At 36.3% G+C, this 18,171-nt stretch overlaps 1 protein-coding gene across 4 annotated transcripts in view; it reads right to left on the minus strand.

Moving 5' to 3' along the window:
- The window catches only part of LOC131076986 (MMS19 nucleotide excision repair protein homolog), a 338,109-nt gene that overhangs the window by 154,997 nt on the left and 164,941 nt on the right, over window positions 1-18,171 (minus strand). The gene's annotated exons all lie outside the window — the stretch shown is intronic.

The raw sequence follows: 18,171 nt of genomic DNA on the forward strand, positions 1-18,171 counted from the left end.
CCCTCCATTATGATCTGGGAAATCTGGAAGGAGAGAAACAAAAGGATTTTCAAAGATAGTAAAATGCACTGGGCCCAGCTAACCAATAAAATCGAAGCAACCATAGTTGAAATGGTAAACAACCAGACCTCTAACAATCAGAGGGATGTCAATATGTCCTATTGGGATGAAAAAAATAGACTAAGGTGGAAGGGTCTAAAGATTCCACCCTTCATAGGAAAAGGTCCACCATCCAACAACATAACACGTGCTGAATGCAAATGGCTCCCCCCCAAAGCTAGATGGATCAAGCTTAACTTTGATGGAGCTTCTATGGGCAACCCAGGGGAAGCTGGACTTGGTTGCAGCCTTCACAATTCAAATGGGGATGAAATGGCCTATATGGCCTTTCCCTTGGGTAAATGCACAAACAATGAAGCCGAGATGAAAGCATTAGCTGCAAGTATAAACCTATGCATTATACTAAATATAAAGAGTATTAGCATTGAAGGGGACTCGGCTATAATCATCAATACCCTTAGAAATGGGGCAATGCCTGATTGGAAGCTAAATGCTTCCCTTGCTAAGATACTGACGAACATCAAAACATTTGATAGGGTCATCTTTAATCACATCTACAAAGAGGGCAACAAAAGAGCCGACTCCCTAGCTAACATGGGGGCTGATGGTAAGACAGTGATCCATGTGACACCTAACATTTATCCTTAAAAAATATTTCACATCGACACAAAACCTATAAAACAGTAGTATTCACACCATATAGTAGCATTCACACAATTTATCCAAACACTTTATCCCACCACATACATAGAGATAGACTGAGCTCAAAATTAGAGGCAAGGGATGAGTATTAAACATCTCAACCTTTACACTCTCTGCTTCAGATCATTCAGAGTCATTCATATTAATGCATTTACACACACTTAATAATTTGTATAGACTTAGGCATATATATACCAACTGGATACATATATATAAATATACATTCAGATATATATATACAATCTATGTATATATATATATAATTATATATATATTTATGGATATATATATATATATATATATACACACACACACACACACATATATATATATATACGGACACATTATATATATAATTTTATATATGAATACATATTATATATATAAATATACATACATATTATAAATATTATATATTTACATATTAATATATATATAGTTATCACATATTTACAGATATATTTATAACATATATATATATATAGCTACATAGCTAAATATATATATTTATGTAGTTTATATATAAATACATAATACATATAGATATATAAATTCTATTATATATACATATAGAAATATATATAAATACATATATATATATATATACATATATATATACAAATTAATATATATGGATTTATGTAGATATACAGATATTTATATCTATGGAATGGATATTTATGAATATTTATATAAAATATATTGATAAGGTAATTTATATAATTATACATATATACTGGATATATATATACATAGATATTCATATATATAAATATACAATTTAGATTCATATACACATAAATATACTTATATATTTATAACTATTCACGGGAAATTTTAGACATATATTCAAATATATTAATATACAATTTATATTCATATTTATATAAGTTATCACATATTTATATGCACTCTACTTATCAAATAATAAAACATTTAACCTTCCCAAGAATATGATAATCATTAGCTCTTAGGATGGGGACACAACTGTATAAAACTCTTAATTAAAGCGCCCGATCATCATTACAAATCTGATCTCAAAGATATCTAGGCCATTATGGCAGGTTAGTGTCCCGATGAGAAGGCCATTTGCTGGTTGTCTGAATCAGTAACCTGAAAAATCATTCGCCAAAATTAAATATGGCAACTCAAAATGATATTCCCACAGGCGGATCATCATTTGAAGATTTGGCATTTATATTAAATCAATTAGTAATGCCCAAGGAGGATGTATGGTACCCATGAATTAAGAAAGGATGTGACAGCTCAGTCATTAATATAATTACCCTACACGGCTATTAAACCAAGCCTTCACGTTAAAATTCGGAAGCTTTCAATCCAATCTAGATCGGTATAACTCTGTGATATAGATACTTCTTGGTCTCAAGTGAAACCAAAGATGGACACCCCGATCAAAATGAGCAGTTCAAAGAGGCAAATGGCCTTTGATGGTGCTATTACTAGGGACCGCCTCAAACGTATTATTCGCTTGCCTCATACCTTAGTAATAGATGTTGTAGAAACTATCCTTAGCCTTGTCTATCTCACAAATACCGATCGAACTAGGGCCAACTCTGATGTGGCGGCCATGTTCTTGGCTATTACGGTGACCTCCACCAAGAAAAGAGATGACACAGGCGCTCTCTGTAGGGAGGTCTTCATTGCCTCGATCTTAGGCAATTTGGAGAGGGTTCTTGTCAACATTGAGAATGACTGGACAATTCCAAGGCCTAGAGACTATGATGTCTTCATAAGAAACAATAGGCTGGTTCCTAGATACCCCATTATCACTATGGATGAAGCAGGCTTTGCCAGGGAGCGGAGTGATGCAATTGACAGGAATGTTAATTTTTTGTTGCATTTATTTCATGTGAAAATTCCACCAAAGCCTACTTGGTTCGAGGATTTCCTTAAGGAAGAAGTCTTGGAATTGGACGAGGATAACGCTGCGACCCCTTCTTCAAGCTCGGAAGAAGGAGGCTACAGTTTTTGGTTAGATAATGTGACAATTTTGCCCCTTCCTTGTCACCATAGATTCGACATAGACTGGTTAGTTAGCTTATTACTATATCAAGTAAAACAATGTTAACTTTTGATCAAATACAGACTTCAGAGGAGATAATAATCTTGCCAAATCTTAAAGATAAACATAGTCGGTTTAAATAATATTAAACAATATGCATTAACCGTTACTTTTATGGCTCACTTAGATAAACATCATAAGATTAGCATGAAATTGTCATTTTCAGTTACTATCGATTGTTTCTATTCATATAGGTCTACATATGTTGAAAATTGGCCAATAAATTCATACTGTGTTTTGAAATTCATAAATATGAATATATACTCATATATATGATTATAAACAACAGGATTTACTCATATATAGGTACATATTCACATTGGTGGATACATAATCAGGGAGGGATCTGTTAAGGAAATAAAGGCCCTCATTTTCTGCATGTGTTGGCCTATAGAAACTGAGAAAATCATTTGTAACGCCCAAGTGCCTTGCCATATACTCATTTGATACTTGTTGTTGAGCTTTCTATAAATGAAAGGTTATCTGACACTCCACAGACTGCGGGTAATATGTGGCTTGCATGCAAAATATTTTGAGTAAAGAATGTAGGTTAAATTCTGCCATAAAACTCATCTACCTCTATTACCCTCAGCTGGACTCAGGCATGACAGAAGTCCCATTTATCCCCTTTTGTTATTGTATCCAGAATATCATCCATTTTCAAGGATATCATCCGGGTACATAAGCAAAAGGTGGTAAATAGGTGATTCATAATTATGGATGATTATTTCTCAAAATGGAAATTATCTAGAAACTTTGTTTATGAATATGTCATATTGGCGGCTTTATAATTTTAGATATATGAGGTTAAGAATTTAGAAACATCAGAGAAGAATGTCAAATTACGTTGTTTATAATTTTATGTTTACATTTCTCTGTTGAAGTTTTGGGATGCTAGGTCCAATCGGACAATTGGCTAAGGAAGTATCCTAGCTTGGAAGATAAAATTCTTATCTGAAATAGAATACTACATGTGACTAACAATTTGGGCAAGTGTCTTGAATACTAACCATGAAGGAGGTGTAGGGCCATCTTGAACAATTGACAGGCTGAAAGCTGCTAAAGTGACTAAAAACTATATGCAATCAAGGCTCAAACTCTTAGACAAACCACAAGGAGAACAGTGACAATTGAAAAATAGTAATATGGGCTTGTAAGGGAAAGAAAATATCTTCCCACTTGCTCACCCTAGCCCGAGGTGTTATTGTATTATTCTGAATCTATGCTTATTTGTAATTAGATGTAGAGACTATCTGGACTACAGTCCCGGGCAAGGCCGGAGGTTTTCTCGCCTCCACTCTTTCCTACCAGTGCCCACATGAGTGGAGTGATGTAAAAAATTAATTTTGATTAATAAATTTTTTGGCTGCGGTCTCATACCAATCAAAAATAATAATAATAATACAATTATATTTCAAAAATTAATATTAAATTCTACCTTCCTAAACAGACAAATAAACCTAAACCATAAATGATAAAAATCTAAACTTTTATAATATATAAAATAAAATGAACAAACGAATCCTAAAACTACAGTTTGTAACAAAATTTGAAAATAAAACAAATTAATTTGAAATTAACTCCTACCTACTGCTTGCCATGACCCGTCCGCTCTGCCCGCGTCGAGCACTGCCTGTGTCAAGCTTTGCCTACTTCATGTTGTTCCTTCTTCGCACTCTGCCTGTGTTGTGCTCGTCCTACGTCGTGTTGGGTCATGATCTTCCTGTGTCCTAGCTTGTGCTCTTCTGCTTCTCCTACATGCTTCCTTCGTTCTTTTCCACCACACGAGAAATTATTTTCCTTTTGCTTGAGGGTTTACATAGCATATTAGACCCATTTTCAAACAAAAAGTGAAAAAAAAAAAAAATCAAAATCCATGTCTGATGTTGAATTGTCAAAAAAATGTGACAAAATTGCCACATCATTCTAGATTCGTTAGGATTCTTGGTTGAAAATGTGGATGCGTTTCAAGGAGTAAATGTAGGAACCTTGTTCGATTCCATAGGGATTCCGGCATGATTGAAATTCGGAAACGAATCGTACCTGTAATTTGCAAAGAAATTAGATGGATCAATAACCTAGGTTGCATGTCATTTTTCATCATGTGCAGGGCGAACTTCATGTGTTGTCATGTCACTTTCTTCGAACCTTGGGGGCAACTCGTGTGTAGTTATGTCATTTCCTTCTTAACCTTGGAGAAACTCATGTGTAGTTATGTCATGTTACTCTTTGCCTTGGGGGGAACTCGTGTGTAGTTATGTCATGTTACTTGAAGCTTGGCTAGATATTGCCACTGCACAAGTCATTGCAGTTCAAGCTTGGGTGAATTTTGCCATTGCACAAGTCATCGCCTTCTCCATTTAGAAATTTTCTTTGCCATAAACACTTAGTGGATTTTCTTGCTCATCACCATGTTCATCTGGAACTTTCTGGATCAATGCCTTGTCTGGAGATTTTTCCTTGCTTTTCATACTTGGAGATACAAACTTTTCATTTCAAAGACAGGAACCTTGTTGCCAAGACTTGAGTGACCCAATCCTAGGTCAACTTTCAAAAAAGATGGAAAAAGCAAAAAAAGCAAACAGCAAAAAGCAAAAAAGTAGGTGAAAAACCTACTTCCAAGATGGGTCCCAAATGCCAAAAATGAAAAAGCAAAAAGTAGAATCCCACAAAAATAAGTTGTTAGAATTGACCCTAAGCAATTGCGCTCTTCGTCCTTTGGCCTACTTTAGCACTTCTAAGATGTCAAAATATCCATTTGATCATAATTGGTCCAAATGACCTGAGGAATATTGGAAAACTCTCTGAAAAACCCCTAAGAAAACTCTCTGAAAAAACCGTAACTCTAGACTTGTGAGGATTGGCAACTAAAAACCCTAAAAAGCAAAAACTAGGGGTCCCCATTTGCAATGGGGCGATGTGTGAAAAAGGTCACCCCGCAGCAAAAGAGAGCGCCAACTCAAACCAACAGACTTCTGAAGCAAATCACAGTACCAACAATCTCAGTATATTATTTAGTAATAACCAACTCTTCAAATAGATTCCTTATAGCACCTTGCTCTTTTTCTACACACATCTACAAACTACATACCCACTCAAAAACCAAACTTAACAAATACAGACCACTTCAAAATGACCTCCACTCAATTCTTTTCAAATCAAACTTCATTTTTAGGCTAGGTTACCGGTTCGGCCCCCTAGACCCCCGGTACTTGTCCGATTTGGTCCTGGTCCGGGGTTCTGGTCCGGTCCGCCTATGGTCCGAACAGGGTCCGTGATTCACAGGCCTAGTTCGGACCTAGTCGAACCCAAGAGGATCCAAGTCGAACCCAAGAGGACCCAAGTCGAACCCAAGGGTCTGACAACCCAAAAATGGGTTTTTTTTTTGCAAAATTTAATTTTTTTTAATTCCACCACATAAAAAATTAAAATATAACCCTAAAAGTGAGTTTTAAAACATTAACTTGGCTCATTTCACACAAGAAACATGACTACAAGAAAGGGGAAACAAAGATGTGAGATATAGAGCTAGAGCATACTAATTTGGATGCTTTCACTTCTCAGCTTGTTGCATTCGATGACTCAGATAGCAAGCAAACTTAAAGTGCAAGAGCAAGTGTAAGTGTCATTGGCATTGGCATTGATTCATGTAATGTCCCCTTCTCGTTGATGACCTTCCAGTGGTCCATTAGCCTATTCCTGAGACCCGTAGGCTAGGTAGAATGAAGAATGAGGGTCCAGCATTGATGAGACGAGGACTTACTATTTTTAGTAAGTCAGGGGTTGGTCATTTTGGTGACATTGTCCCACTGAGCTCTCCATGCTCTGTCACTGGGCGCAAAGATCATGCTTTTCGAAGCAGTGGTTCATGACTTACTATTTTTAGTACGTGGCAGTATGGCATATTTCTATTTCTGGCAGTGGACAGGGTTCTTATCCTGCAGCAGTTCAGTGGTCTTTCTGGCTCAGCTTCATCTTGGTTTTGACAATAATCAGTATTGGAGTCATAAGTGACATAATTAAATATTATTTCCTTATCCTAAGGTTTAATATTTAATTAATTTGATTAGTTACTACTGATTTATTGACTTTGGGAATAATGCCTAATATCTCCTAAGTGATAGGTGAAATTTATGTCTAGGAAGAGGACGTCAAATTATTAATGGAGATATTATTTTATTTCATCTCAAGTGCTTGCCAAGTGAAAATCGTGGTCCTCGCTTTTTGGCGTGAGGTTTGACTTGTAGAATGGCGCCACCCTTGGGGTCCACATGAGATGTAATGAAATGCAAATGGGGAAAGATGAATTTGAAGCATTTGCATTTGAATTTGGTGATGTGAGGTTATAAATAAGAGCCTTGGGCTCCCATTCTTGGCATCTTGAAAATTTGCATTGTTATGTTGTCGGATTGGCGTCAAAACTTTTGAGGCTTCGGAGTGTGTCTCCCTAGTGCTTCCTGGTTTCGTACTTGAAACATAGTACCTAGCTGTGTGCTGTAATCTACTATATTCTTAGTGCGTATCTTAGTCCTTTTTGATGTTTGGAGTGATTTTGGAGCTTGCTGGTTTCCCTGTGGCTGAAGTGCATTTTCGATCATACCTCTTTGCTGGAGTGACTGACCGTTACGGGTATTGGCTTTTTCATCCTTCCTAGTACTGGCGATATACACTGTAAGTTTGTGGCATCTTTGGTTGAGCTTTGAATTTAATAGACAAAATCAAAATTACTAAGCTAGGCGTGGGTTTTTTAAGTGCATTGGGATGCGTGCAAAACTAATAAGGGAGTTATGGTAGCTTGTCTTTGGTTGGTTGTCATCGTAGCTAGTCTAGTGTGGGTTTGGGACTGATTTTGGGTGATTTGGATATGTATTGAGAGAGTTGTGAGCTTTTTAGTGATTCCTTAGGCTGCTGGTTTTGCAATTGCAGCCTACAGATTTGATGTTAGCAGAATTTCATGTTCTTATTTGGATATTCAGCATTACTCTCTTCTCATATCATCTTATTTTTGTAAGGTTAAGTAGTAGTACTACTAACCAATTCTGAATTGTAATTCTCATCCCACTGAAAAGTGGAAGAGGCTGGCTTGCCGCCTACTATCAAGTAAATTGTAATTTCAGTCCTCCCATTGCATAAGTGGTCGAGTGATGTATGAGTGTAATGTTCCTCCCACTGCATAAGCGGTTGAGTTGAGATTGTTATGTAATTTCAGTCCTCCCGCTGAAATATTGCGGTTGAGTGATTCGTACCTTTGTGTGTCTCACTTGGCTAGTTCACTACCAAGTTTCTTGCATTCCTGCTGGATAAGCAAAAGGGGCTGGCTTGCCGCCCAAGCAATGTATTGTTTCCAGTTAATTGAGCTAGCAATCCCCTCAACACCGTATGCTCTCACCTTCCCACATTGGGCACTTGATGATCAGAAAGTGGAAGGGTTGCTTTTCCAGCATGTTTCGGTTTATGATTTCAAACCTTAACGTGTTATCTTCTTGTTGATGACTATTGTTGGCCTAAAAATCAAAAAAAATAACTGCGATATTATAATTCATCTAATGTCAATGCCAATGATCAAGAGGAGGAGAATGAGGATGATGAATAAGACAATCCATTTGATGATCAAACTTTAAATTGTTGAAAGTTGAAACAATGATACTTGAATATCTTATCATTTTGATAATAAACTTGATGTATATGATGCTGTTATGGTATGATCATGATGCTATGATTACAAGTTTATGTTGGTTTTGTTGTTTATATAATGCTATGTTGTCGTACTGGCGTACCGGTTCTTCGAACCCGAACCAGCAACATAGCTTTTAGGATGAAGAACATATTTTGTAAACAATTAAATCTCTGTCTATAGAGACATTCATCACTCTGTTAAAGTCATGACTTCGTTTGCCTTGAGCAAGAGAGAAAATGATGTATTTTTTTAAATCACTTCAACACCACACTCCCAAGTTCAACACGACACCACTTTCCTCTTCTAACTGTAGCACAGAAAAATAAAAAGAGTTGCTTATAAAGAATGTCTCACACCCAAAAAAAGGGACCAAAGTTGTGGTGTATATTTTAAACTTAGCTTCCAAGAAGGTTTTCCAAACTACACTCACCCCATCAATTACATCCTAATTGATCTCCATCACGTTCTTATAAATCTCCCCCGCAAAGGAAAATGCCGCCTCCCACGACGACATCTTTAATTACAGCAGCTCACATTTTTGCAAACTTCAGCACAAAAGAAAAATTCAAAACCACATTCACAATTGGAAAGCATCATTCAGAAATTTTTAACGCCCAAGTCAAAATTGCCGATAAAAACAAAACTTCTAATTCACCTTATGAAAAAAAACGTTTTTGAAAAAGGTCGTGGTTTATAAAAAAATAGCTTCTATCCCATGAATTCAGCTTTAGAAAAAAAAACATCGACTTCCTTTTTAAAACCCGTAACACAAGGCATAAAACGTCTAACTATATCTACTACGTCCACTTCCACCAGAAGAAAGAAAACGTGTTTGTAATGTCCCCACTTTGAAATAGAATTTAATAATAAATGATAATAATAAAATTAAAACATTAAAAATTAAATAAAAATATAATTAAATATGATTAATTAAAAAATAATTAAGTTAATGAAAAGTCAAAAGACATGAAAGGAAAAGTTGCAACTCCCTCAACAACGAGATATAAAAGGGAGAAGAAAACCTCATTTGAGAGGGGGCGATAATTTGGAAATGAGAAGTGCAGATCTGATTTAAATAATAAGTGCAACTCTAATTATGAAAGACTATGTCCCTTTCAAAGGGTAGAAATAATGAAAAGTTGCACTCATCAAAGCATGCAAATGGTGAAAGGGTATGTCTCTTGCCAAAAGGCATACATGATGAAGAGGTGTAACCTCTCCCTCAAATTAAGAGATATAAAGGGAAGGAATAAAAAGCATCTAGTGACATCACCATTGATCAGATCAGAATTGTTATGAAGTTACAGGCAGTAACATTTGTGTTCTTGGTAGTATGCATGGGGATGTGCTTAATATGTATGCTTAGTATATGAAGCCTGATAAAGTTGTTATGCAGAATCTAGTAATAATATTGTTATAAACTGCAATATGTATGACAGTCATACTTAATTTCATATATATTTATAATACATGAGAAGTTAGTGTACTTATTGTCTAAATCATGTTATTACTGTCAGTATTTAAGAAGATGGAGATGAGATGTTCCAAAGAGGGGCAGTCTAATTCCAAGCAATAGGTTAAATCCCAAGATAGAGTGGGGATCAGCAACCCATAAGCCTTGAGGGTATAGACCCAAGATTGGTAAGGGCTTGGATCTGTAAACTTTGAGGGAACCTATTGTAGTTGGTCTCTAAGCGCTTTGGTAACATACGTAAACCCTTCTCCCTTAAAACTGAAGTAGTAACAGGGTCTGATATCTATATTAATAATGATATTAATCATCTAATGAGGAAAATAGATAAGCACTTGTTAATAACTAATTGAAGAATATCAATCAATTTTAATATGTTGAAATAGATCAGGTAGGGGACATTACAGTGTTCATCAATTCTTCTTTAAAAAAAAACGTAAGAAATTCATTCAATCAATGAGTGCTGAGAGCATTTGACCAAATCTGAAAAAGGCATTACAAAGTTTTGAACATAGTCAAGAATAGTTAGAACGTGGGAATATCAATCATATGAGCTGTCGTAATACATTTGGAGTCTCCACTTTCATTTTCTAATAAAAAAATCGATTCAAGAAGAATCAGGTCCCACAAGGCAAAATGATGTGGCATGAAGAATATTCAACACATGACTTGGCAATAAATTTGATTTGATGCTAGCAAAGGTAACAAGTAAGATTATAGGCAGCTGAAGTAGGCATACTGCTAGGTGATGCAAACACCCAGGCAGCTCAAGGAGACACACACAGTTCAACCACACACCCAAGCACCTCAAGCTAGTAGACAACTAGCTCAACCAGGCAAGCAACCACCTCAAGTAGCCAGTCAGGCACCTCAAGTAGCTCAAGCTAACAGGAAAGCAGCTCAAATAAACCTTGGATAAACTTGACATCAATGACAAAACTTCTAACAAACTACCCCTTTGTCATTGATGGCAACTCCAACTCCAACTCCACCAAGAAAACATAACTTCTCCCCCTGAGACCCTGCTCCCCATTTGACATCAATGACTAATATCAATCTGCAATCAACCAAAGACCAATACAAATTCATAATCAAAACCTGCAAACACTAAACAGGGGCATAAACTAATATAATGAATACTCCCAGTGAGTAATAAAACCCTTCAATGATGGAGTGAAACCACTCCTAACTGTTGTCTTAACCTTTCAAAAGCATCTTTGGGCAAGGGCTTAGTAAAAACATCTGCAAGTTGATCCTTAGTAGAAACATATTCAAGCTTTACCTGTTGATCACTGACTTGTTCACACAAGAAATGATACTTGATCGAAATGTTCTTAGTTGTAGAGTGCAAAACTAGAATTTTTGATATGTTAATAAGACTCGTATTATCACACAAAATAGAAATGGGATGACTGAATTCTACCTTGAAATCTTTCAAAGCCTGCTTCATCCAAAGAACTTGTGTGCAGCAGGACACTGCTGCTATATATTCTGCTTCAGCAGTTGAAAGAGAGACACAAGTTTGCTTTTTACTATGCCATGAAACCAAACACTTCCCAAGGAAGAAAGTACCTCCACTTGTGCTCTTTCTATCATCAACAAAGCTACCCCAATCCGCATCTATATAGGTTGTAAGTAAGAAATCATTTCCACTAGGATAACAAAGGCCATACTCCATAGTACCCTTGAGGTACTTGAAAATTCTTTTGACTGCATGAATATGTGTCTCCTTAGGGGCAGCTTAAAATCTTGCAACATATCCTACAACCTACATTATATCAGGTCTAGTAGCTGTAACATACAACAAACTATCTATCATAGACCTATAAATAGTTTGATTAGCATCCGATGATTCATCATTCTTAGTGAGTTTACAACCAGTCACCATAGGAGTGCTAACAGGAGTACAATCTTTCATTTTGAACCTCTTCAACATCTCTCTAATATATTTAGTCTGGGAAATAAATATACCTTCCTTAGATTGATGAATTTACAGCCCAAGAAAGAATGGCAGCTCTCCCAACATTGACATTTCAAACTTCATCTTCATATTAGTTGCAAAAACTTCACACATCTGCACACAATCACTCCCAAAAATTAAATTATCAACATATACAACCACAATCAGCATATGTTTACCTTCCTCTTTGATATACAAGTTGCTGTCCACAATGCCTCTTCTAAACCCCTGCTGAAGCAAATAACTATTCAGTCGGTCATACCAAGCACGAGGTGCTTGTTTGAGGCCAAAAAGTGCCTTTTTCAGCTTGCACACATAATCCTGATTTTCTAACAAAATAAAACCATCATGTTGTTCAACATAAACCTATTCAGTTAGATCACCATTCAAAAAGGCAAATTTAACATCCATTTGAAAAACTTTATAACCTTTAAAAGAGGCAAAAGCTTAAAAACATTCTAATTGCCTCTAATCTAGAAACTGGTGCAAAGGTTTCATCAAAATCTATACCTTCAAACTGACCATAACCCTTACACACTAACCTTGCCTTGTTTCTCACCACTTGGCCATCCTCATTCAACTTGTACCTAAAGACCCACTTTGTGCCAATCACGTTCTTGTCTATAGGCCTTGGAATCAGCTCCCATGTTCCACTCTTTTGAATTTGATCTAATTCTTCTTTCATAGCAGCTACCCATAATTTGTCTTTTGTTGCCTCTTCAAAAGTCTTTGGTTCAATCATGGACAATGGTGAGATATCATCATCTTCATAGTAATTAGCATTCCTTCTTGATGCTTTAGGTCTGTCCTCTTGCATAATCTAATGAATAAGATGATTCTTAGCAATCTCATGAATTTTCAAATTGGTGCTTTCAACTATCTTATGCAACCTCTTATTAAAACATTTATAGGCTTTACTTTTTGAGGAATATCCTAGAAAAATTCCCTCATCTGATCTAGGATCAAATTTGCCTAAATTATCCTCATCTCTCCTAATATAACAAGGGCTATCAAAGATCTTTAAAATACTTAACAGTTGCTGCCTTACTAGTCCATAATTCATACGATCACTTGTTGTGCTTTGCCCTTACCAAACTTTTGTTCTAAATATAGACAGCTATATGAACTGCTTCTTTCCAAAAGAAATCACTAACCTTAGATTCATTCATCATGCTTCTAGCCATCTCCCGAACTGACCTATTTATCCTCTCAACCACCCCATTATGTTGAGGTGTCCTAGCAGTTGAAAATTGTCTCTTAATACCATACTTCTCACAAAAACTCACAAACTCATTAGAAGTAAACTCAACTCCATTCTTTGATCGCAAGCACTTGATTTTCAATCCCTTCTCATTTTCAACCAAAGCTTTGAAAGCTTTGAACTTCTCCAAGGCTTCTGATTTTTCTTTCAAAAAGGCCACCCAAGTCATATGTGAGTAGTCATCAATTAATAATATAAAGCATCTCTCACCTTGCATGCTTGCAATCTGTTGTGATGTTTTCACACATCGCCCCATTGCAAATGGCGACCCCTTTTTAGGTCCTCTCGGTCCTTTGGTTTTGTTTCTTTGGGTCTTTACGCACCAATCCCTTCGATCTCCTCGGTCTGCAAGTGTTCCTAATGAATTAGGATCAAGTTTGCAAATCGTTTGAGTGAATTTGGTTTAGTCTGGAACTCCTTTGGTCTATTTTAGGGTTTTACCCTTCAAACTTAGGTTTGAGGTCTTTTCCTTAGGGTTTTGGAAAAACCAAACGTTGCAATGAGATCAGAGCCCTTCAAGAAAGCTACCAATGAAATTTGAGTAAATTTTGAGCACTTACTATTTTAAATAAGTTTCTATTTTTATTTTCACTGCATCCCGAATTGTCTTAATTTGGCCGAAAAATCAAACTTAATATTTTTAGCAATTTCTATTTTTAGTGTCATCTTGCCCCAATTTGCCCTAATTTTGGCGTTTTGAAGTACTTACTATTTTTAGTAAGTCTATTTTTGGTAGGTTCATCACAGGTAGAGGTCCCGGCACTGAAGACAACATTCCTGAAATTTTTTGCCTATATCCAGAAAGTTGAAAAATTAGACAAATGATCAGAGAAATGACTGTGTGAAATTCTTTCCTAAAGTGGAAAAAACTCAAAAAATCTCCTAAGACACGAAAATTCACTTCAAATCCAAAAAATGGCATCCCAATTTGGAAAGGTGAAAAATGGCTAAGTTAGGGAAGAAAATCAAGAAAAATCCTCTACCTTGGCAAAAATGGGCACCAAAGGAAGGTCTTGGAGGAATTTTCCTTCCAAGACTAAATTCCTCCACATGGAATGAATTCCACCCAAGAGCCTGAGATGGGCACCAAAACTAGGTAATGGAGGAAAGTTAATGAATTGTCAAAATTCCTCCACAAGGTCCAAATGGCGCCCAAGGTTGAGGAGCATTGGAAATGGGTAGTGGAGGATTCTTCCTCCACAACAGTATTCCTCCATTGCAAAATTCCGCCCAAACTGGATGGAGGGTGCCAAAACAGGGTAAGGAATTTTCCTTCCAAGGTCAAAATCCTCCATCACATGGAATCAATGCCCACTCTAGGAGGATGAGTGCCAAAATAGGGTTATGGAGGAATTTTCCTCCAAGGCAAATATTCCTCCTCAACATCAAAAAACCACCCAGTCCTAAGCAAGAGCGCTAAACAAGGGGCATGAAGGATTTTTCCTTCCAAAGCTAAATTCCTTAAGGCTAAGGAAATTGCGCCCAAGGTTGAAGGATGAGCGCCAAATTGGGGTTGTGGAGGATTCTTCCTCCAAGTCAAAATTTCCTCTACCATATGCAAATAGCGCCCAAGTTGGAATCATGGTGCTAGATAGAGCTAGAGGAGGAATTCTCCTCCATATGAAGAATTCCTACATAAGGTAGAATTGGCGCCCAAACTGGAGAGGGAGTGTTAGAATGGTACAAGGAAGGAATTTTCCTTGCAGACATGAATTCCTCCATAAAGTTGAATTTATTTCGCAAGTTAAGTTGAAAGGAATTCACTACTAAGGGAAAAACTTCAAAATTTCAAAATTCCTCCCTCAGGAAGAAGAAATTTCACGACACAGGAAAAATTGGCCAAGAGAGAGAATTTTCTCACCCCTGATTCCAGAGTTCAGAAATTAAAAAAAAATCCTAAAAAATAGGAAAGGTGATGAATTGATCAAAAATCTCCTTCAGAACAAGACAAACTCAAAAACACGAAAAAATTCCTTCCAAATAAAAAATTCTCTAAGGATTTTCTCTATCCAAGAATTCCAGACATACAAGAATCCTTCAAAAGTGGAAAAGATTGTTAAAATTCTTCCAAGGCAGGAAAATCTTCAAAAATGTCTTTTATGAGATCCGAATGGAAAGATTCTTTTAAAGGATGAGTTGGTGACATGCAAAGAGAACATTCTATATTAATGAAGCACAACCCGAAAAATTATAAAAGTTCTTATGACAGCAGGGTCCGCTTACATGGCGAGAATCTATTGAAAGCATGGCAACATGGTGGCGCATTCATTGCTGGAATATTTGACAAGTGTTGGCTGAGTCATTGCATGGCGAGATAATGGAGCATTTATTATACATTGGGTGAATTTGAAAGAAGTGCATTTAATGCACAATGGATGCCAATTTTGGCAAGAATGTATTGAATTGATAATGGACATGATGGGTTATTAATGTTTATCCCCACCTTGTTGCATCATGTGTGTGGAATCTTTTGGGTCAAACTCTAATTAGGGGTTGCATGTAATCAAGGTTGGAGGCCTATATAAGCGGGTGACCCCTTCATTTGTAAAAAGGAGGGAGATTTGTATGAAATTGTTGTGATAAGTTATTGAGATAATAACAGTGATGCATTGTTCTCTGATGGTGTTCACTTAAGTTATTTTTCAAAACTTGCATGGTTTCACCTTTCTCACTTAGAGTAGAATTTTATTTTCCAAGCAATTAGATGAACAAAGAGTTGATTGTAATGTTTTAAGGTAAAGACTAAATGCTCATGCCTTTTGTTGGTAGATGATTTCTATCAATAGTGCAAGGTTGGACTGAGCTATTTTTATGTGTATGCTTAACCTGAATTGTTGGATGAACATTGTTCTCTAATGGTGTTCATCAATAGTTTAGAATCTTTCAAACACATCCTCTGAAGATTGCACCCGTTTTATATAGTTGTCTACTAGTGGCAAAGTAAAGCGTGGTTGATCTAATCTGAAGCATTGTTATCTATTAAGTTCTTAGATTTAGTTTAGTCTTCCTAAATCATTTCCCCTTTGATTTCAGTTCAGTCCGTTCAAAGCATAAGCATCACAAAATTGCTATATCTGATGATGAAGTTTCAACCATAGCAAAGAAGTGAAAGAATGATCCAAACGTAAGTCCCTTTGGATTACCAACAAACATCAAAGCCAAACGAGTCTATATCCACAGTGAAGTTGCTAGTATGCAGTTGGAACCTTGAAGTCAACGTATGATCTTCCTACAATCTTAGCATACATCTGATTTTGATCAAGAGAGGATAAAGTGATTGTTGGAAAACTTTATTCTGTGTTGGTGTGGTCACAAAATGCACATCAACACAGACCTTGTTGGTCCGCACAAATCAGTATGAACCAACTCTAGAGGCATTGTGCTTGAGTACTCCTTTATTTTTAAACTCCTACGAGTTTGTTTACCCAATTGTCAATCTTTAGACACAATGTCAGATGGATTAGTAAGTTTTGGCAAGTCTCTCACCACCTCCTCCTTCCTAATCTGAACAACGCTGTCAAAGTTCATATGATCAAGACTCCTATGCCATAGCCAAGATTCATCAAGTAGACTCAAACAACAAGTTTCACTTTTAGCATCTTCAAGAATGTATAAGTTATTCGCTGCCCTACTAGCTTCAACAATATGAACACCATCTTTACTAATCTTGCAGCAGTTAGAACTGAAAATTAAACTATGACCTTAATCACACAATTGACTGACACTAATCAAATTATGTTTCGGGCCTTCTACAAACAACACATTCTCAACTTTAGTCTTTCCATCATTCAGCATGAGAGTACCTTTACCAGCAACCTTAGCAAATGAGTTTCCACCAAATCTTACCTTACCACCATTTAATTTCTTGAGAGTCAAAAACTTACTCTCATCTTCGGTCATGTGTCTAGAACAGCCACTATCCACATACCAACTACCTTTTTCACTCTGTGCAAGAAGAGTTGTTTGCGCAATTAGAGACTTTGTTTCAGTTTATTTCTATTTCTTCCTACACACTTTGGTTTCTTTAGCATTGTTCTTAACTTCTTTGCTTGAGAAATCTGCCCTATCATTCTTACAAAACTTTGCACAATGGCCAATGTTATTGCATTTGTAATAAACATAATTATAACTTCTCAAAGGGAAAAAAGAGTTCTGATTCACAAATCTGAAATCATTTCTCAAAGACACCCTAAAATTTGTTGCCTTGTGTCCAAAATAGTTACAAGCAAAACAGTAAACATGAAAGAATGAATAATTAAACCTGGTTCAGTGTGCTTGCCTAGCACTGAAAGGTTGCCTAAAATCATCATTTCTGGTATTGAAGATGAAATGCTTGAGCTTTCACCATTAGAAGTCCGTTGTTCTACCTTTGAGCATTAACCATCTTCAAGGCCAACTCCACCCTTGTCTAAGGACTATTTTTGTGAAGCTTACAAATTGTCCAAAAAAAGTGAACCTTTCTGGTTTATCTCTTCTTGGTTCAGCAGTGTAGATGATTTCTCTATCTTCCTATGAGAAGCAATCTCAGCTTCAAGTTTCTCACAGCTTTCAACCTTTACCTTAGCCTGATTTCTTAATTCCTCTTCAAGTTTCTTAGCCTCAACAATCTGAACTTTAAAATCATTTATTTGGTTCTCTGCATCTTCAAGAGCTTCTGATTTCACATATTTTTCTTCACTTTCTCCTTTGAGCTGCACCTTCAAACTCAGATTTTTCTTCTTAAGACATTTGATCTCAGTGAGAGCACTTATCAATTCTTGCTCCAAATCCACTTCACTATCTTCTTTTCCAAGATCACTTTCATCTTCCTAATTTTCTATATGAATTTCTTCCATAGCCACGAACAAGATCTCATCGCTCTGAGATTCCTCATCACCTCCATTAGATGAATCACTCTCCTCTTTTGAATAAACACTCTTCTTAGATTTCCAAGTCTTCTTGTCTTTACCTCTATACT

The sequence above is a fragment of the Cryptomeria japonica genome, chromosome 6 (genome assembly GCF_030272615.1).
Source record: "Cryptomeria japonica chromosome 6, Sugi_1.0, whole genome shotgun sequence".
Classification (NCBI taxonomy): Eukaryota; Viridiplantae; Streptophyta; class Pinopsida; order Cupressales; family Cupressaceae; genus Cryptomeria; species Cryptomeria japonica.